Here is a 22,227-nt window from a genome sequence, read left to right on the forward strand (position 1 = left end):
ACACGGTTTAATCTGAGTTTTACCACTCTCTCAGGAGAGATGAGTGGAGGAGTAAGGAGAGTACATCATGACACATCCTGTAACATTAGAGAGAAATGTATTCTTCCTTTTTTTTAACACTGGTATTGCTGAGGAGTGTTAATTATCAACTTTCACTCAATTGTAGCTACGTGCAGTACAAACATAGCAAAACATGTGTAAACTACTTTGAATGTAAGCAGTCTTTGTATACTGAGGGTACCAACCCCTTCTTTTACATTCTGATAAGCTGACTTTCCTGCAAGTCACTGTTCTCATTGAAAAGAGAATCAGATGCTTACTTCAATTTTTTTTGTCAGGTGGACCTGACTTGCTCTGTCTTCTCCAAATACCTGTACTGTGTATATACCAAAGGAGGTTAGTGACCTTTTTCTCATATTGAGTTATTCAATGAGCTTCTCTGATCTTTGTGTATTTACAGCAAATAATTGAGCTTTCTCTGAAAGTCAGAGATTTTATAAGTTGTTACAGATCCAGAACTTGTACAGTTTTCCAGAAAGGTAGAGGTTTTGGTGTGGAAAACATCAGTATGCACATTTACTTTGTTTTTCCTATCATATTCGTTCTTCAGATACAGTAGATGTGTTGATATAGTCTTTTTTTTTAACTGAGATCAGCCCAGTCTGCACTTGTGCAAGCAAAGGTGCAGGAGGTCTGTTCATGCACTGAGCCAAGTGGAAGCCATTTGTTTATGCTACTTGGTGCCTTGTCTGTCTTTTTTAGAACTGATGTGGTGCTGCACTGACTGCAGCCCCCAGGCTTCTGCTCATTTTAGAGTGTAGACAGCACATTGTGAGAGTGTGGAAAGTACTTGTGTATAGCCAAGTGTAAGTGACACAGATCTGAAAGGACCTGGAAGCCTCAAGACAACATCCTATCTCAGCTGGGGTAACATTGCTTTGATTCGCTTTCCAGCTTTGTGCTTGAATGATGATAAAATCTTGGGCAAGGCGTTGTACTTTTGTTTCTGTTCGTATTTCTTAAGGACCTTTTCAAATGAGCCTTGCATTTTAAGATAACAATTGATCTCTGTGATAGAACATTGATATGTGTACTGTGTCTTGGGTCACTCGGCCCCTGTCCCATCAACCTCCCTGTACATTGCTACAGTCTGCCCTGCACTTGCAGCTCTGCAGCTTCTCCCCTTGCTCTTGTGCTATCTTCCTCTTGGCTGTGAATTTGCAAACCTCACTACTGGGGGCTGATTTTTGCATGGCAAGTGATCACAGACAGCCCACCACCTCCCGTCTACTGCCTCCCTGACTGTAGCTTTTGCCTTATAGAAAGTGACTTTATGATATGCAGGTATGAAGATTTAAAAATTAGGCTGTGTAACACTTGTCATGATTAACGTGTGCTCTATTCAGTGTAAGCAGCATTGTAAGCAGGAATGAAATACTGGGAGTTTGAACAGGTCCTAATGAAGAGAGAGTAGTTACTATGGGAGGCTGGTCAACCTGCTTGCTTGTGCTCACAGAGATTCAGAGGGTGGGATACTCATCTTTTCCAATCTCAACATTTGAGAGAGAATTTAGTTTTCCTTTTGTTTGTACTTTTGTTTAGTTTTTTATCTTAAAATAACATTAACCTTTAGAGTCAACGCATGCTATTAATGGTGGACCTTGTGAATCTTATATGAACCTCTCAACCACATTTCTGCAGTGCTGTAGGACCTGTTATCAGATAGTCTTCAGTTTTGCTAGAAACGCTGTAAAATAATATCAGAGAACTCATTGGTAAAGGCTTGTCTGGTGTTAATTGTAGCACCATGCAGCCTCTTTTAGAATGAGGAGAAGCTTGTAAATTTTACTAATAAATGGAAAAGGAATATCTGTAACATAAATTCATTTACAGGTAGGATGCTTGGCCAGCACACGTTAGGGAGAAATAAACTTTCAGGTTTCATGTAACTATGCACAGCAGGTCACCCTGTAGGTCTACCTGGATTTAGATGAGAAAGAAGGTTCTTGTCAGTAATCCAAATGATGCTTCATGCACCTAATTTTTAAAAGAAGTCTATCTACAATGCAGGCTGGGCTTCCTTAAAAAACAAACACTAACTCTTACAGACAACTCAACTTCAGTTTAGAGGGCAGAAGAGTAGTTACATTCCGCTAAGTGCTGCTAAGCAGATGGGTGGCAGATAGTTGGGCTGATTTAGCTCTCCTGAAAGTGTCTATTTAAACCATCACCTTGTATGTAGAAAAGGGCAAAATGTCTAACTAGTTAGTGGCAAGATAGCTAAATATCCTATGTTGTATATGCGCTATATCAAAATTTGGGTGTTAGTGAAATGTATGTAGCTATTGTTAATCTTTCTGCTACACTTAAAATAGGTCCTTTAAACAATTTATAGTCTAATTAACCTGATCTCACAATTCACTGTCTTTGGCATCTCTTCTAGCTTTATTAGGAGATGTTTGTGTGTCGGTAAATACTATCTATTTTTGTTGCATAAGCTAACAAATCTATTGTCTTTTTTGGGGGGGGTGGTCATCTGTGGAACTTGGAGTTGGACTCAATGATCCTTATGGGTACCTGCCAACTTGGTATTTTATCATTCAATAATATGCAGCCTTGGCACCTTAAAACAACTGCTTACAGCTGACAGTGCTGAGCCCTTGTAGGAAGACTCCTGGACTTTTATGAAAGCCTAGTTTTGCATCTGTTGGGTGTTGGAGGTGCTGGGAGTGAGCTTCTACTGTACAGATTTGCATTCCTTGTTGAATTCATTAAGAATTGGTTAACACATTGTTATTTTGCTGTCTATTATAAGTGTAAGTACATGTGGGGAACAAAAAAACTATTGTTCATCTGCTAACACATTGTTACAAATTCTTGCATAATACAGCATTCATGTTTTGACTGAAGCATGTACTTTTCTCAATGCGAATAATAGCTCAGTGGAATAATTGTTCAGAGAAATTTTTTCCCTGTCAGCAGTGCAGATTTCACTAAGACAGACGTTCTACACCTTTCCACTTTGTTTACTTCAGAGAATTTGAAGAAATAATCACTCGGGAGTAGAATGCATCTGAGAGCATTAAAAAATAAAAATAAGGAAATCCACTCCTTGGCTTTATTTTCTGGTGAAGTAGATTAGAAGTCTGCTCAGATCACCCTTTCAGCTCTAACAGGTTGGGAGGTCACTCCAGGAACCAAATGTTTTTTTCACTGTGGTTTGCCTTTACCCAATTTATTTTACTTAACTTGGTTACTTAAAATCATAGGATCACCAAGGTTGGAAAAGACCTCAAAGATCTTGTGGTCCAACCACCCACCTACCGCTGATGTTTCCCTGCTAAACTGTGCCCCTTAGTGTAACATCTAAATATTTCTTCAGTACAACTTAATTCTTTTCTACCCGTAATAAATGTGGGATATTGTGAAGATTTGAGATGCAAATGCTTGTGTCAGGAGAATGCAGGCAAGCAAATACCTTAGCTGTTTTCAAGCACAAGTCATGAATGACATCATGAATAAGGATGAGCCTTATTATCAATTACTTCATTGTTTTCCAGTGTGAAACTCCACTTATGCAAACAGTGATACCATTCTGTAAATAGAGATGGTAAAAGACTATGATCCCCTGGCTGAAAGAATCAAACCAGTGCATGAAACTGTAGTTATTATTAATAATATGCTTCTTGTTATAAATAATCTGTAGTTTTGATAAAACGGAGCTTTAACTTGTTGGAAACAGTAACATACAATACATACTTTCAAGGCTTCATTTATAATCTTTCAAGACATTTAATTTAATTGTCAGTTCTTATTATGCTGATAGACAACTAAAATATAAACCATCACATACTACTTATATGGCATGCATTACTTCTCAGTTTCTGTTGAACAGTTTGAATAAAGCTGGTGTAATGTCTGTTTAAAGAAGTGGAGTGAAGGTGGGTGAATTGGTTACTTAGCAGCATGCTTAGTTCTGATTTGTATTTGGGCATTTCTTTCAGGTGCTTTGCAAGCATTGGTCAGTGTCAATAACTATTTTAAACACATTAATAGTAGAGAGAGGTTAACGACGGCCACTTTCTAAATTAACTTCTGTTGTTTGGATACTGAAATTTTGCTGTAAGTGATAGAAAAATGACCTCTTCCAGGAAATCTCATAGAGTTATATGCTCATGCCTGTAACTTCTGCGTTTCTGGGTCTTGAACTGATCTGTCTCTCTAAGTACTATCTGAAAGTTTTCTTAGGCTATTTTACCGGGAATACTTGTAAAAATTCAATTCTTATGTTCTTTGTTGTAGTCTTCATTTTTGAAGCAGGGAGGCGAGAGGCTTCATCTTAGTTTTCAGGCAGCAAAATGTGGAAAAAAAAAAAAAACCTGAAGAATGATAGTTTGAGTATTACACAAAGATAAAAATAATCAGATGCTATGATGGGTTTGAAGTTGACATGACTGAAGGGCACTTGCAGAAGGTGATGTAGTTGCTGGAGTGCAGTGCAGCTTCAGGCTTTCATTGATCTTGCACGTAATAGTAAATTCATGTGGTATCATTTCAAATGGGAAGAAAAAAAACAAGTGGAGGAAGCTTAAAAACCAATCAAAACAGAAGCAAAACTGTTTCTGATAGACGTGAAACAAATTGGTGACTTCATTTGTAGTAAGCCTTGGAAATGAGGGGGTCTAATCCCAAGGCCTCCCTTGCTTGTTATCATGATTGATTTCAAGTGTAAAACATAAATTTCCTTTGCTACTGCCTTTACACATAATTTTGATGTGTCATGTGAAAATGTTTATCTAATAGGATATCATTCTTTGTGCAGTAAATCTGCATCTCTTTGAGGGATACCACCATGGCAAATGCTTGGTTTTACTCTCACATTCCATAGTATTCTCGCAGCATTCCCAATTTCTTTTTTTTCCTAAAGTGGTCACAGCTAGTTTGGAAGAACCTCTTCTATGAACTTCAAAGCAGGTTTTGTCTGACTTATACTATTGTTTTAGTCTATTACAATTATCATTGCTATGAGCATATAACAGACTTAAAACAAATTGTTTCAACTTAGCAGTTCCAGAGAACAGTGACAAATGCTGGGACAAGTGTGTGTCCTGATTTTTATTTTATTTTATTTTTTCCCCACTGCTCTGGGGATGGGAAGAAAATGGAGAGAGAAGGAAAAGAAAAGGTGCGCACAATCTAAAGTTACACTCCTCTTGGGGAAGAAGCCTGAGGGGTGCTGCAAACATCTGCAGCAGCACTGAGTGTTTCTTATACACTAAGGATTAGTAGGCACACAGAGTGCTTTGTGCAGTAGTCAAGCACTCCAGTGAAATAAAGATGAATTACATATGTTGGCAGATAAAGGTTGAGTGTAGCTACATGAGTATCTTACTGTGTAACATGCTCTTTCTGTATCTGAATCCTTGTGATGTCATGTGGGCAGATCTGCTCAGCATGCAGCTGAGTACTGGGGGACTTGTGAAATATTCTTGCTTACACTGGTTTCTCTGGTACTCCAACATTATGAATGCTCTTGAACTGTTGTCACTTACACACCTCCCTAGTGGAGACACGACTGTACTGATGTAACAATTCATGAAGCTGGTGTTCATAAATGCATATTAATAATTTCCCTATAGGTACTTCAGGCTGTCCAAGGGCAGACTGGATGGGGCCCTGAGCAGCCCTATCTGATGGATAGCAACCCTGCTCATGGCAGTGGGATTGTAACTAGACAATCTCTGAGGGCTTCTCCAATCTAAACCATTCTCTGATTTGAAGGTCCAAGAAACCTGGGCTAACTAGTCCATCTGTAAGCTAGTAAGCAGAGTTATTTATTTATTTAAATAGTCGAGATAGATTTAAAAGCTTTTTAATACAACTTGAAAATATGCAAAATAGCTCCTATGGTTGTAGTCATAGTGTTAAATAGCATTTAACAAGGCATCTTGTATTAAAATCAATAGGCTGTTGTCTGAAGAAAAAAAGCAACAAGAGTGTAATAAGAAAAAAAATAAAAGCAAACAATCTTAGCTATGAATCTGGCTGTAGGCAGTTTGGCACCTGTTTGTACCCTTGGAAAGCAGCTGCATTGCAGAGGAGCTGCTCTCTGACAGGCGGGTGGCTTTACAAACCTGCTCAAGGCTGTGCAGCAGCACTGCCAAATGGGATGCCTCTGCCTGGGGACAGGTGCTGAATCATATCTCACTTGGTCAAGCGGGAGCCATCTGCTTCTGCATCAGCGCTGTTCTTTGTGGTGATGCTGGCCTCTCCTTTGCAATGGAGAGGCTGCAGGATAACTGTGATTCTGTAGCTAAGAGGGATTTGTGACTAGGCAGGCTTTGTATTTGAAGTAGCCTAATCTGTAATTTTGAATTTTTTTTTTTGTTAGTGTGTGGAATTGTTACTCCTTCCACTAGCTGAAATGAACTGATGATGCTGGAACTATAGGCATATCATCTAAACCTTCTGTGGACCAGCTTGATTTTAACCAGCATTCTTGGGGAGCGTATAAACTTATGAATATGAGCAATAAGCAGTGAATTAAGAGAAACAGTTAAACACAATAAAAGAGTGATAAAGTCATGTCTATAACAAAGCGGAGGTATTCAATTTGCCTAGTCAAGTTGTTCGTACAGTCTCTGGAAGAGTGAAGCAGCCCATGTTCAGTTTGGTTCTTGGTGGCAGTGGCAAAACATAGACCTTGTGTGGCTTTAGACTTAGTGGTACTGCCTAGGGCAACTAATGTTTTGTCTTTCCTGGACATTTTAACATGACTTGTGCTCAGATACTTTTGTGACGCAAGTTTTAAACTGCTGCTACAATTTCGTGGAAAGGACCTTTTTGGAAAGGTGTCTGACTGTGGGCTAAAATGGTGGGTCCTAGGTTCCCCAGAGCAACTTGCTTTTCTTGGACAGAGCAAGATGGCCGTGCTCAGAGCTGCAAATAACAATTTTTTTTTTATTTTTTATTTTTATGTTCTACTGACTATTAAAAATGCAAATGCCCACAGTGGCCCTGTTTTAGCCTCTTATCCACAGTTTCTCTGTGGTTATTTGCTGACACTGTTTTCCTGTAGATCAGTAATTCTCCTCCAAGAAAGCGGTACACAAATAATATTGAGAGAGTAAAGAGAATAGAACAACAACAAAAAAATGTAAACATATCTGCAACCAAATTTATCTATTGTCATAGAACATGCTGATTAATTAAGCTTTTCTGGTTTGCCTGCTATACAGTTACTTGATGAAAATATGGCAAAACAGACTCAAACTGAACAATAAATGGAAGAAAATGTTCTGCTGTGGGAAAATGTATGTTTAGCTTCAAGCATGTTTAAGAATTCTCACTGGATGTTTTAGGACTTGCGTATCCATTTAAATGCTTTATTAAATCTTGGCCTACAGCTCTTTAGCTACCTGGAGATGAGTGAAACTGTAACAAATAAAAATAAAGCATAAATTTCATAAGATGAAAAACAAGAAAAAAAAATCCCCGAACCCAGCAATATAATTTTGATGCGGGATATTTTCCTAGGTATTAATGCAAGACTACTGGCTCTACTCATCTGGTCATTAATTCAGAAGGAATTACATAGGCTTCAGTTGAAAAGTAAACTTCCGCTCCTTGATGACATGTGGAGTTGTTAGAGGCCTCAGTTTTCTTTTTCTAAAATATGATATTCTGCTCTAGGAGATGAGTTTGGATTCTCAGCCAGTTCAGACCAGCTGAAATCACGCATTCTGCTAGCCTGAATTTCCCTTAATAAATTCCAAGTGTACAAGGACAGGTATCTATCTTGGGTGGCTAATAATTCTTCTTCTTTAAAAGATGCTATTCTTATTTATTGCAGAAACAGTTTACTAGATTTTATATATAAATAAAATTTGACTTTGAAACGCTATTCTTTCTGACAGTGAAAGGACAAGCAAGTTCTTGTGAGTTAACACATTACTCAATACTATGAAAATGTTTTGTTTTTTCTTGTTGCTTTTTTATTATAGAGAAAAAAAACTTTTTAAACTCTGCTATCAAATATTCACCTTCCATAAACACTTTTCTGTAGGAAACATTCAATAGTATGAAAATTCTGGCTAAAATCAGCACATACACAAAAAAATTAGATTGTTGTCAACCAGAGGAGAGTGGCTACCAGAAATATTTAAAGCAGATATTGATTGAGATACCATCTTACAGTCTTCGTAGCTAGGTAACTTTTACAGTGAACAGGGAAATCCAAGAGGCTAAATCCTCCAAAAAGGAGGGTGTTCAAAAGCCTACCCAGGCTCACGACCCAAGAGCAGTCTCTTCAGAGTACTTCTGAGTGAAATAGTCTATTATTGATTCAACAGGCTTTCTCACTTTCCTTGCCTTTAGTTTCCTCTCTGTTGTCATTCGATTCAGTCATATGAGGCTTTTCAGGAAATCTCAGTGAGGAAGTATCTGATCTCTTGCTTTGTAATTTCTGTTTTTCCCAACCAGAATACCTTGTTGAAGTGCAAAGAGGTTTGAGAACACAGGAGTAATTGAACGGTAAAGAGCTTTCAAGTGCATTGTTTAGACATTTTATATAGATACTGTTCAATTTTTTTTAATGTACAGATTATTTTTATTCATATGTAAAACCAATAATTTTATGAAATTTAAAAACTGCTAAATACTACTATCAAGATGGAATTTCGATGAAACCACAGAATTCCAGGCAACGGAGAAGAATGATTAATGTAATTCCAGCTGAATTATGTGCAGTTGTTAGGAGGACTACAGCCTTGTGCATAGTTTAGGGGATTAACAGAAGAGAAGAGGAGCACCCGTAATGTAGTTAGCAAGAATACTGTCATCCTCCCAAGACTGCATAGTGAGTTTGCCTTATGCTTACGGGTAGATTTTCAGCCAACCCAGATCAGTCTTGCTCCTTTCAGAAGAAATAGATTGTGCCAGTTGATATTAGCTGAGTATTCCAAGTCTCTTTTCATGAAGAAAGAATAAATAAATAAGGTTGCTGCTATAACATGCCTACTGGAGACTCAGGTGTTTTCCAAACTCATCAGAAACTGTTAGGCTGTCCACTAATTAATCAGTTCCTAGTGTGCTTTTTTCTTTATGAGAGCAAATTTGAGGAATTTATTCATTGAGACTAAAGCCTCAGTAACTGATATTCTTTTTCAAGAATCTGCTGCACATATTTTACTAAGTTTTATTTTTTTTATAATACAGAAAACGATGCAAATCAGATGTTGACTTCATGTATTTTTAACAACACGATCATAGAAGCATAGAATGACTTCTATTCAAAAAGATCTTAAAGATCATCCAGTTCCAACTCCCTGCCATTGACAGTGTTGTGACCCACTAGATCAGACTGGCCAGAAACCCAAACAGCCTTGCCCTGAATGCCTCCAGAGATGGAGAATTCACTGCTTATCTCTGGGAGGCCTGTTCCAGTGCTTCCCCATCTTGAGAATGAAGAGTTTCCTCTTTGTATCAATCTTCAATTTTTTTTTTTTACTTTAAAATCAATACTTTTTCTGAGGGACTGAATTACAAGGTAGCATGGATAGGGATACACAAAGGAAAAGTGAATTAGTAAGTTTAGGTGCACTGTAAGAGTTTGCGATAGTGACTTGATGAAGGAATGCAGTTAAGTTTGAAAGAGCTTTTTTTCTGGCTGTGATCAGATATGTGAATTCAAGCAGTTAAGAATATGTATTTTGTATTTACCTCTCAGCATTGGGTTCATAACACAAGGCAGTATTTCATTTGACTATAATTTTTTTCATTTTCAGCTCTTTCTGTTTCCACTGGAAGACTTCCAATACAGGTTTCTGAAGCAGATGCATGTAGCCTTTTAAATTTTAGATTTCCCCCCCCACACACAAAATGAAGACATTTGAAGCCTTACATTAAAATAGGCTGGGTGCACTCATGCTTCCATCTATAGCAGAACGTCTTTGCCCAGTGCAGGTAACTCTGACAGTTGAGGACAAGGCACAAATGCATTAGAAGGCCTAGCTTGCAGCAACTCAGTCTGTGGCTTTTGCAAGTGTTCAGTCACATTCTATCCTATACCTCAGTCCACTTAATCACACAAATTTCTATAGGACTAGTCTTCACAATGTGCGTGAAACAGGCTGTAAGATATTAATACATCTCTGTCTATTTCTTAATGGTTGAATGCTAACCAGGTACACAAGATAGAATATGAATCTCTATTTCTGGCCAACAATAATACTGTGTCCCTAAGGCTGTGAATTTCTGACCGGGAGAGTTGCAAAAAATGCCTTGTTGTGTAAACGCTATGACTCCAAGGTAATAGACTTGTTAATGATCTTCATTCTTATTTAAGTACAATTGTCTATACTGGGTTATATTCCACAGGATTATAAATTTCAATTCCTTATACATAGCTGGCCCTATCTGTGGGACTCTAACACGCTTAATGGTATGGTCCAAGGTCTAAGGATTTTAAAATGTAAGATAAATAATGGTTCAATCCTTTGAGATGAAAGGCTGAGTAGATTTACTATGGCTGATCCTCCTTAGATTCTTTCGTCACTCACTAAGTTCCTTAGAACTGAGCGTTTGCATGCTGTAGAGGAAACTCTTCAGAGCAATTTCCTGAATGTACTATAGCAGACGATTATATATATTCATTTATTTTTGGTGACTTGCTACTGGATGCTTATTGATCTCTGATGAAAAAGTATTATGGAAAGAAATTTATGTTCCCATAAACTTGATGGCAATAGTGATAACAGTATTTGCATGCAGGTATTGCTACCGCTTCCATTCCCAGCAAAAAGATTATATAGCTTCACTCTGAAGATTGGAAGTGAGAATTAAAGTGCTTCTCCTTTTAGTTTCTTGATCAGTGTTTCTCTACATGTGTGCATGCATGGAATATACTCACCCTATGAGATGTGTTTAACTCTTGCTTTCACAGTTAGTAAATACAATGTATATCTTGGCACACTGGGTTTGGTGGTTCAGATTCATGCTATGGAAATAATTTCCATAGAGATAATGACCCCATGTTTGAGATTTTTCATGTCTAGTGTGGTGGGACAATATCGCCACTGCATTCTTCCTCTTTTATGTAAAGGCAGACTGCTAGTTCATATGTATATAGTTCATTTTGGTGTTGGAGGTATTTTAAATTGAGTTTTGATTGAGGCTGTTATCACAGAGTATTTGGGTCAGTACTCCTGACAAACAGGGATTAGCTGTTTGATGTGTATGTCGGTGTTCACCCACAGAAATGGAGAACAACCGATTGTAAGGCCTTTGTGCAGCAACATCCAACATGAGAGCTCAGGCAGAGAAAACATGGAATCAGCAGGGGCTATAATTTTGTTGAGTTACATTGTTTTAAGTAGAAGCTCTGTAGAAATTGGTGACATAGAATAACCTTGTGATCTATCCTCAGGATGTTAATCATCCTCACAGTACATTAAATAGTCAATTTTATCTGTGCATCAATCTTTCACAAAACGATGGGAAAAACAACATCATGGTAAGAGAGGCCAGCATAATAATTAATATGCAGCACTAAATCTCTCGTAAGTGGAGAGTAAGAAAAAGAAAGCTCGGTCATTACATCGAATTTAATTTGCTGAGGGAAACAGCCTTCACACCTGAGCCACAATCACAGCTTGGTTTTCTCTCAATTAAATCCATGCTTGTCTAAAGCAATGAGGCTTTGGAGGACAAGATCAGGGCACTTGCTAATGAAATTCCCTGCAGTACAAGGACATTACGCAGAAACCATTACAAAGCAGGAACCACGTAATCTGTATTTAAAATGCTTTCTAAAGCAATGAATATAACATGTTGGTGAACATTAGATGTAGACAATGTTATTAGTAATAAGAGTGGTTTTCTCAAAGTAAAACTTCTGAAAGTGTACAAGTATGCTTCTTGCATGTTTGATTTGAGAGTGAAAAGTAAGGACTAGTTGTATTTAAAAACTTAAAATTATTATTTTCAAATTATGGCATTGGAATATAGCTCTTTCTATATGATTGCCACTTAAGAACATATATCACAAGGTACGTATTTTTATACCTTCCTTTATAAAATCTAACATGATTATAGAGAAGCTCCTATCTAGATCCATTTTGAATTAGTTCTTTTGTAAGGTGGTTTTGGCCAAATGAAACTATAGCCATATGAACTATTGCAGTGTTCCTCTTCTAATTACTTTTTTTTGCCAGCCCATTAGAATTTCTGGCACTATCACATAATCCCCAGATAACTTCAAGTTAAGGTTTTCAGAAAGTTGCTGGTCACTACTGTTTCTGATTACTTTTACTAAAATCCACGTCTTGGAAAGATGATGAGTAGCTGAGCAATTCTTTAGTGTACCTATGCAATCATAGAATGCTCTTACATTTTCTACTTCATCAAGGTTTTTCATATGTAGATATTTAAATGTAAGTATCCCGATTAGATAAAACATTTTTTCCCAACCAAAACATACGAACTGACACCCACTCCGCTTCTTCAGTTAGTGTAATTTGAGTGTTTTAAGTCATTCCAAATGAACCCATTTCTCATATGCTATAGCATAGTAAAGTTACATAGAAAAGACAGTGTTAAAAACGCCTTAAAAAAAAATAAAAAATTGAGTAGCTTTATTAGTTAATGGGAGGACTTTCATTTTGTATCACAACTTTTTCTGAGCCTTTTTTTTAAGCTGAAGTTATACATCTTGAAATTTGACTAAAGGGGAGAAATGTAACACTTCAAATTCACAACTCTGGGAATCCCAGCCTGATTCTCACAGATTGACTCCAAGTAGTTTGTTTCAGCTGAAATACACAGCAGTTAAATAACCAGAAATAATCAGAAATGGGACACTCATTTTGAGAATATTTCCATGGGAACTACTGAATTAATTATTTTAGAGGAGAAAAAAGGGTGGAAGAAATTAAACATTTTCTCTTCCCTCTCCTGCTATCACTAGGTTTCTCTCAATTCTATCTGGCTTCATGCAGGAGATCTAGATTACCTGTTTTCCTTGGTAACTTCCTCTGGATAGTTTATCTATTTCTATTATGGTCTAATTTGATCCAACTTGTATGGACCAAATTATGTAGATATGTGATGAATATCACATGAATATGTGATATTCATGTCACAGAAACCTTCCTATCTGAGCCTAGTCATTATGTTCCTATCTATAAACTTAGAATTTCAAAATAATGAACTGGGTTTAAAAAAGGAAACAAAACCCTCAAGTGAGAGTTATAAACAAAAAACACCTTATATTGATAACCACATAAGATTACATCTTTGAAACATGCTGGCATAGTTTTGCCATGAATAATGCTTAATTATGCTTTTCAGAGATTTGATATTTAAGATCTTCCCAACCAGTAATTTACATTGATGTTTTTTTGTTTGTTTGTTTACCTCTTTTTAAGCACTTTCCAGTTTGCATAGTTTGTTTTTTTTTAACATTGGTCTCGATTATCTCTCTACTCATCAAGAAATACACTGCCTGTCAACTCTTCCTTTTTGATACTTTGCATTTGTATAAAGCCCAAAGTAGCAATGGTCTCTTCTATATTGTATCCCATCAAAGACACAGCACTACTAATCTTTCTCTCAGTTTTCACCTATTTGATTTTCTTTTTGACAGTACAGATTTTCATATTTGTCACATCAGCTGTTTCAGTTTCTTTTAAATGTGGTCTACTGTTTTCTTCCCTTTTTTTGAAGGCATCTCCATAACCCTGCTGCTAAAAAATTGACGCTGACAGGAAAACTGAAAATTATCAACTCTTCAAGCTGTGAAATATGTATAGATAAGTCAGTCACAGAATATTTATATGGCATTTACATAGTTATATAGCCATGGTGTCTTTGGGACTTGATGTTTATGGCTCTTTGGATCTCTTAGCAGCATTGGTAGTAATCTGTAAGACTCTGAAAACAAACTCGTATGGAACTAAGAGCATTGTCAGGGGCCTTAGGAATTCTGAGATTGATGGATACTCCCATACATGACTATACAGATTTAAACATGCAGAAATTAGTACAGTAAGGAATGAGAGGAAATTGGCAAAACCAGAGAGAATGTACTAAAGTCTCAAATGATGTAGTGTAAATGAATTTAATGATTACATTTAAAGTAGCTCACTTCCACCCCAATTGCAAAATAATACCCAGAGTTGCTGTACCTCAAAGAAGATGGAAAACTAAAAAGGGAAGGCTCTCTAAAGGATTTTACTGTTATGTATAAATTAAAAAAAAAAAGGCAGGAATAATAGTGCTAATAAAAAACAAATTCCTTGATCAGGCACTAAAAATTACCATATAAGTAGAAGAACATAAGGTAGTAACAATTTGATAAGGGAAAGCCAGTGGTGTGACTGGAACTCTAACCAGTGTCAGCAATCACAATGAAAGAATTTAAAAATGCAGAGCAACAAATCAATATAGAGTATCTGAAGGTTAGAATTTGATGTAAAATCCTTGGTATGCTTTTGTTGTATTCAGTTTTTCTCATGTCTTGCATGAATATTGTGAAAATACAAGTCATTATTCATGAATTTACCCCGATCACAATTGCTTCTTAGGAGAACAGAGTGAAGGAAATAGAGTTGCCTTGTCCCCGTTCTGATCTGTGTTTCATCAACAGCATCTCACCATGATACTCACCCTAAATGAATATGGTAATAAAGGATTTGTAAGGAGTGGTACTATGGGTGTATCTACGAGGGAATCAAACTAGGTGATGCAACAGGAGCTTCAATGGGGTGTTGAAGATCTGAAGGAGAGAGTAGCAAGGGCCTATGTAACTGATTTATTTATGATTTTGAAGACTCTTCTAGATTTATTAAGAAAAGAGATTAGAGCTTAGAGGAAGTTGTTTAGTTAATAATAAAATAAATGTATAATTTTTTCCTGAAAATTCAAGTAAGATTGACTTTTTTGAACTAAGTAAATAAAGTATGATATATTTGAAAGGTTTTTTTTATTACGTCAAAAATAGTTTAGATTTCTGGGATTAAGGGGAGGAAGAATGGGAATGATCTTAACTAAAACTTAGTTTTTAAAAAGTTAACCAGGAGATTACTCTCTTTATTGCCATGGATCTGCCAGGACAACTGTCTTCCAACCTTTCTCCTTTGTGAAAGAAGTGTAAGAAGAGGACATGTCAAGCTGGTAATTAAGCCTGCTTCACACTGTGTAGTTCAAAATGCAAAGCTAAAGTAAGCTAGGGAGAGAGGATCCCTTTGCTGCACCTATTGAGCTGCAGAGAATGAAATTTTTCTCAAGCCTTCTATTATCTCAAAGGAAGGACATAGAAAAGTCTGAATGAAATCCTAATAATTACAGATGCTCAGTGGTTTATAAACAAGCTCTTGGAGCAGGACTAAGGACTCTTAGAGCAGGACTAAGGAATGCTCAAAACAAATTTCAGTTCACTAAATCTTAAAGAAAAGGATAGGGGTGGAAAGCAGGCCCTGTGCACACTGCAGTCTTCCAAACAACCGTTTTTTGACGGGAACGAAAAAGGATAAGTTTAATGTGAATTCACTCAGCTGTGACTGCTTTTGCGAACTTGTTAATATCTCCAAATGAAATATTTAAAAATTAAATGCGGTAGCTAAGAATATTACCCTTAAAAAAAAAAAAAAAAAAAATCAAAACATTCTCTAAAGCAAACAACCCCCTCTCCAGAACAAATAGGCAATCAAAATCCCCTAAACTGCTACCAAAGTTTCCACACAGGAGGAATACTTGCATCTATTCTCCTAAGGTTTCCACAGTGTGAAGTCAAAATGAGCAGGGTACGGAGAACTGATTTATGAAGAAATACTAAATAAAGACTTCTCTAATCAAAAACTGCTTCTGTCAGTGCGTGTTCTAGCAGAGATGTTGCCTCTGAAACTAACTGTAGGAAGTCAGTGTGCTTGTTGCACGAACTTGAGCAAGAAAAGGGTTATGTCTGAAGCTTGCATAGTAAGTTTGTAAGCAGTGGTATAGGCAGGTAATAAATGTAATATTTTTGGTCACCAAAATGCTGTTGGTGATTACTATTGTTCAGAGCTTAACTACACAATGTCTGATTGTAATGGCTTTAATTTTACACAAAGGTATGTTATGGGGAGATGTGCATAAGAGTAACTCAAGGCAAAGAGCAAGCTGTGAAGGGAGGGGAAGGAGCTGGAAGGTGCTTGGCAGCCATAAGACTCCTGTGTGCAGCGGGGGCCATTGAAGGCCACCTCCCTTGTTTCCTGGCTTTTAAAAAGAGATTTCAAATCCAAAATTTTTACATGTTTGGCCTCCATAAGTTCCAAATGAGAGTAAATATCTGCTTGATTGTCATGTTAGGTACTGGATATGGACAGATAAGTGTTAGATCTAATTATTTGGCCCGAATCCAGTAAAATCTTACTTTATCCAGCTTTTTACTATACGCTTGCTAAATTAATCTTTGTGAAAGCCGCCAACTGGAAGGAGCTGTAGAAGCAGTACATGGGGGAGGTATGCTACAGCATATGCTCTGGTTCTGCCCTTGAATAGGACAGATCTGAAAACAAATTATATAATGTGTTGACAGAAAACTATAATCCCCAAGGTAAATTCGGTTTCAGAAAATATTCTCTAAGCATCACTTGACAGACCCGTGGAGAACAAGGATATGGTAAGAATGTTATCTGACACATTGTTGGTGGATTTGAACCTATACAATCTTTTTAAAAGCCAGAAGGATTCATTATTAATAGTGGATACACAGCAGATAATACAGTATTTGCTTAATTTTAGTGGAAAAATAGAGAGCTCTTCAACCTACAGGATTACATTCTAAAACATTCACTTTTGATCCTACATCTTGTGAAAAGGGTCCAATTCTTGTGAGAGTCCTGCTGAGAATTTGGTCATATTTAATTTTCAGCTGGAATGCTACAAATCCGGAAGAACTATTTCAGTCAGTGCAGTCTTTGTGGACTTGCACAAAAATTACTTGTAGAACCTGACTCAGTCTTGTGTTACTAAGTGGTGTGTATTTTATAAATGACTGGTATCAAACTTGTGGTTTCTTCACTGATGTAGGCTGGTGAGGTAATGGAAGTGGAGGAGAATGTGCAGTGCAGGAACTTGGCTTGTGCTTCAGTGGGTTGCTTTCAGAGGCTCTTATGTGAGAGCTTTAAAGAGAGTGCAGTTTCAACAAGGAAGGTTTAATGCTGTTATTTTGGTACTAGATAAATTTGGATTAAATGGAAAGCATATAGCCCTTCTTATGTTCAAAACCCGTTGTTAATAACTGAGTATTATGAACAACTGTGTTTACAATGAACAGTTAACTACTAAATGGATTTGCTTAAGACCATTATTACTAAGTCACTGGTGTTACATCTCTGTCACGACTGGTCTCGTGCATGCATTGTACATCTGACTGATGTATGATTGCCACAGTGAATTTCATATGAAAAAAGGAACTTGAGTTACAGGCAGTTTTGAATATTTCCACTGCGGGAAGAGGAAACACCTCCTCATGACTTAATATACTCTGAAGGCCTTATTTGGACATAAGATTTGTCACTAGGGGTCTGCAGAGAAAGTGAGATAGTTCTGAACAGGCCCAATTGGTGATTAGTGGAATATTAGGTTGGCTCTGCTTCTGCAGCTGTTAATGCATGTGGGAGAAACTTGTTGTGGATAACCAAAGAACTCTGTTGAGAGATATCAAGTGTACTCAGATGGAGACTGTAGCTGGAGATTTAAAAACTTATTTATTTATAAACCGTAGTTTGAATTTCCACATTTGTTAGTTGTCTTCTCCCTTTTTTTTTTTAATTACGTTTCATGTTAAAATAAGTTATTTTTTTCTTCCTCAAAGATATTTCTGTAACCTCAATCTGGAAATGAAAAGTCTGTGGATATTGTTTCTGGTTCCTGCGTAGCACAAGGAATCTCTGTTTAGTGTTGATCCAGTTCAATTAGATACAGATTGAATTGGTAGGTACCTTTATGGTTGAATCAAAGGTTCATGCTTGTGAAGTTTGTTATACACACAGGTTCTGATTTAGTAAAACATACTGAAACGTACTTAAGTTGTACAATTTAGTGTTGCACTGCAGTGTCCATTGAAACACATGCTTGCTTTGTTGGAATTAATGAGCTTGAAGTTTTTATGCTGCTCTTTGTTTCTGCCTTCAAACACAGGCAGGATGCACATAAAGGTAAGAAGTTGTATTTCACTGGCAGAAGCCATTTAAAAATGAATAGGTTCTTTGAAAGCTTTGTGGAAAAATGCAATATTTTACAGAAGGTTAATTCACTGCTTCATTGCATGAATTTCTCCTATTTTTTCCTATTCAAATGCATGATACTGCTGTTTGGTTTTTGATCATTCCAGTGGATCAAATGGCAATTGAATATCACTGAAAAGCTTTCCTTTTAGGTGAGTGAAATATCATGGCTCACATAAAAGCTCTTGCATGCTTGAAATAAGTGAAGACCTCACCAATCTTTTTGTTCAAGTTTTACTTTATTGTTAGTTACAAACACTGCCTTTGTGTAGTAGCGAATTCAATTTATTTATTCTGCAAAGTTGAAAGTGCTGTTTTATTAGATATCTATTTACCTCATTGGATCTACTCTGTCACCTCAAACATTGCCTAGCTTTGAAAGGAGTGCAAACCTATAATCAGAAATAGTAAAAGAGGAAAATGGTTCTTTCTTGCCCAGTGTAGAAAGAGAAAGATAACAATTATTATTTCACTTACTGTTTTGCTTAAAATTTACTTCTTAAAGAAGGGGGACATTATATGAAAGAGTAGCAAAACAATGTTTGCTGTAGCTTATTTTATAGAATAAACAAGATGACTTTTTTTCTGATTCTTTTATTAACTTTGTAACTTCCCTATGAAAAACTGAAATGATTACATAGATCCTTCTTTTCTGCAGTTTTAACAGGAAACTCTTATTACTGATGATGGTTTGTAATTACAGGTTGGCTTTTTTGCCTGTATGTTCTTTTGTGGCATGGAGATTTACCCACTTTACATCCTAGGGCAATGAAGTAGTAGGGTGTATTTTCTGATGCATTTTAGTTTGACAAATGTCTTTTTTCATTCTATATTATACTCTTCTTTACTTTCACGGTGCTGGCTGTTCTCTCAGAGACACCCTGTTCTCCTCCAGCTGTTGGTGCTGCTCACAAACTGGGCACCAGGAAGTGCATTAGCAGCTGCGTAACTGACAAGCTTTCTCCATCGTCACCAAATATATAGGACCATATCACAAACGTCATGATTTTTCTTTTTGCCAGGGATTCTGGAAGTGTTGAGGTGGTGGCTTTGCCCTGGTACTGTGAAACATCCAGCTGCCGTATTGAGACAGCAAGATGATTTGTTATAGCACATACATTTCCTTTTAGCTTTGAAAAATGGATTCTGTGGTTTTTGTTCAGTACTGGAATTGCTATTGGATGGTTTTTGCTTCTTTTCAGTATTCTGCTGTTATCTGCGAAGCGGTTCTACTCTGCATTGTTGAGGTCTTTTATGATACTCATTTGGTCCTTGCAGGGGAATCTTTTACTGGCAGAAACTCCAAGAAAGTCAAAGGCCACTGTGAGGAGACTAGGGTGGATGAAGTTGCAGTATAACAATATCATGCTCAGAATAATGATACCTCTTTGTGTTTCAATAGAAATCAGAGGTGCATCTCTGCAGTGTAGCATTTTCATTCTGCTCACATTTTTTATTCTATTGATTTCCAGTGCTCAAATCCTGTTTTATTGAAGGTATCCTCCTCACCAACTGCAAAATGTCAACATGGTTTACAAAATATTGCATCTTTTCTATCACCAACTCTATTCAATTAGATGTATATCATCAACAAATATTAAGACTCCAGCAGTTTCCAGTGGAAATAGTGGAGAACAGTTATTTATTTTTTGCTGTCCAGGTACTTGATTCAAATGATACGGATTAAGACATCTGCCACTGACTGTCAGATTTTTCAGCAGCTGAAAGTAACTGATTCACTATCATGTGTATTTTAGACCAAGTAACTCCTAATTATTCAACCAAGTTGCATAATCAGACAGTGTGAATTCCAAGGAGCAGAGTACCTGTTAATGGGGATCATATTAACCACTATCTTTTGGGCTGTTTTTGGTGATACCATGAATTTAATAGTGTCTGCTTAAAGAATAAGATATTAATGTGAAAAACATGCTAGAGTCATGCTACACAAATATGAGCCAGTTTCATCTGTGTATCTGAGAAAACCAGGATGTCACTAAAAGGAAAATTTTTTAATAAATTTTTTCTTTTGGTTTTGTTTGCTTGGTTTGTTTGTGTGTGTGTTGGTAATATTCAACAAGGAGTTAACTGCTCCTTGGAAATGTATTCAAAAACACTAGTAAGCTCTGTAAAGGTGACTTAGGATGACTGGACAGTAGCAAGCTTCAGGTGTCTTATTCCGCCAGCCCACAGTACTTGTTGGCACATAGTTAAACACTGACCATGCCAGCTCAGTAGATAAGAAATTAAAGGCTGTTTCACCTTCAGTACTGTGTTGAATCCCACTCTTCCACTTTTGTATAAGGAAAATAAATATTTTAGCCCTGCCTTGAAACCGTTCCTCATCTTCGCCTTAGCTGAGGGAAAAGTTACACAGCAATAAATCAGGTACTTGGAAGAGTATAATGAGGGAAACTGAGTCAGAGCTCTTCTGAAGCAGAGATGGAGTGTAGTTTGTGAGCAGCCTTTGGTAGCTATAGGAAAACATCTGCCCCATTGGCTTTCCCTCCTGAGTTCACCAAAGAAGGGATGCCTCTTCTTTCCCAAAGAAATCCTCTTAAAATGAAAATAGTAGCAGTCTGTAGAGCTTGGAGTTAGTTTCTAGCTTTCTGTACTAGCTTCAGTGGTGCTGGCTGCAAAATATAGATTTAGAGGGATATACAGGCAGTGACTCAGACTTGTTGATTTAGGGTCTATTTGAATCAGCCCACAAGAACTTCAGTGCAACGTATATGCTCTATCTGACCTGCTTGAAAAGATCATATTTAAAAGGGACATTACTAAAATACGGCAGATAAGGGGAAGAAAAAATGAGCTAAGAGTCTGACCAAAACTAAATTTTTCAGTGCTTTTTTTCACTTAAATCAGTTCACTTTACACAATAGGTCAAAAGAGATACATAATCTTTCCAAGAAATACTTGAATTTTAACCTTTTTTACCCCCATAAAATTATACTAGTAGTGAGCTTTCTTTCTTGTCTTGCTCACTTAATTCTAATGACAAACAGAGCTTCTATTTTTGACTTAAATTATTCCACATGAAGCCTAATCTCCTCAGTCATATTTTATGTTCACCTAGGACAAATAGTACATGTAATTTTATCTTGTTAGCATTCTGATCAATTTTTTCTTCTCCACACTATTGAGCAATGATTAAAAAAAGTGATGGAAACGAATAAATGTTGTGAGGCTTTCAGTTGCTCACACAACCGACACATTTACAAGCATCTGCAGGGCTTGGTTAATCTTCCTCTGAAGAGAGAATCACCTCATTGGAAATACCAGGTAAAAAAGAAAGGAATCATCAGATATGATAGCTTCAGTTCTTCAAAAAGAGGAGAACCTGCGTGAATAGTGTAGGCAACCATTTATTAATTATGTCAGGTTAAGTTCAGGAATATCAGGCTGTGTGTATTGCAGGCTTTGCTTTATCCCAGTGTGTCCTAAACCAGCCTGTGTGGTGGTGTTGACTCTATTAGTTTATCAGTGTACAGCTAGCTCTGAGACCCTTCCTTGCAGCACGGCTATCTGGATGAGTCCTTCCTCTTGTGCAGCTCACCTTTCTTGCCTACACCCAGCGACTTGTATTTGTCACTCTGGCATTTTGTCTTATTTTTAAAATCATGAACTCTGCCAAGATTATTTCAAACTCCATCCTGCCTACGGTCACTCTTGATTCTGTTTTATTTGTCTAGTTAGTATTGCATCTGTCTAATGGTAATTCAATTTGCATCATATATTTAAATCTTCTCAATAACAATGCTGTGCAAAACTGTCAAAAGCTTTGCTAAAAAGAAAGTAAATGGCACCTATTCTTCCTCTTCATCTGTCTTGAAAGGAAACTGAGCTGATTTGATACTAGTTCTTGATGAACATGCTGGCTGCTTTTAACTTCCTTTTTATCTTCCAAATGCTTGTAAGTACTTTTAATAAGGAGTTCTAAAATGTTTCTGTATAAAAC

General features: G+C 36.9%; 1 long non-coding RNA gene across 1 annotated transcript in view; it reads left to right on the forward strand.

The window, feature by feature from the left end:
- Positions 1–329: 329 nt before the first annotated feature.
- LOC104912293 overlaps positions 330–22,227 on the forward strand; it is a 62,010-nt gene continuing 40,112 nt past the window's right edge. Inside the window, exon 1 of the long non-coding RNA XR_794557.2 lies at positions 330–396. This is a non-coding gene — a long non-coding RNA (uncharacterized LOC104912293). The remainder of the gene's footprint in view (positions 397–22,227) is intronic.

This window comes from Meleagris gallopavo, chromosome 10 (genome assembly GCF_000146605.3).
Source record: "Meleagris gallopavo isolate NT-WF06-2002-E0010 breed Aviagen turkey brand Nicholas breeding stock chromosome 10, Turkey_5.1, whole genome shotgun sequence".
Taxonomy (NCBI): domain Eukaryota; kingdom Metazoa; phylum Chordata; class Aves; order Galliformes; family Phasianidae; genus Meleagris; species Meleagris gallopavo.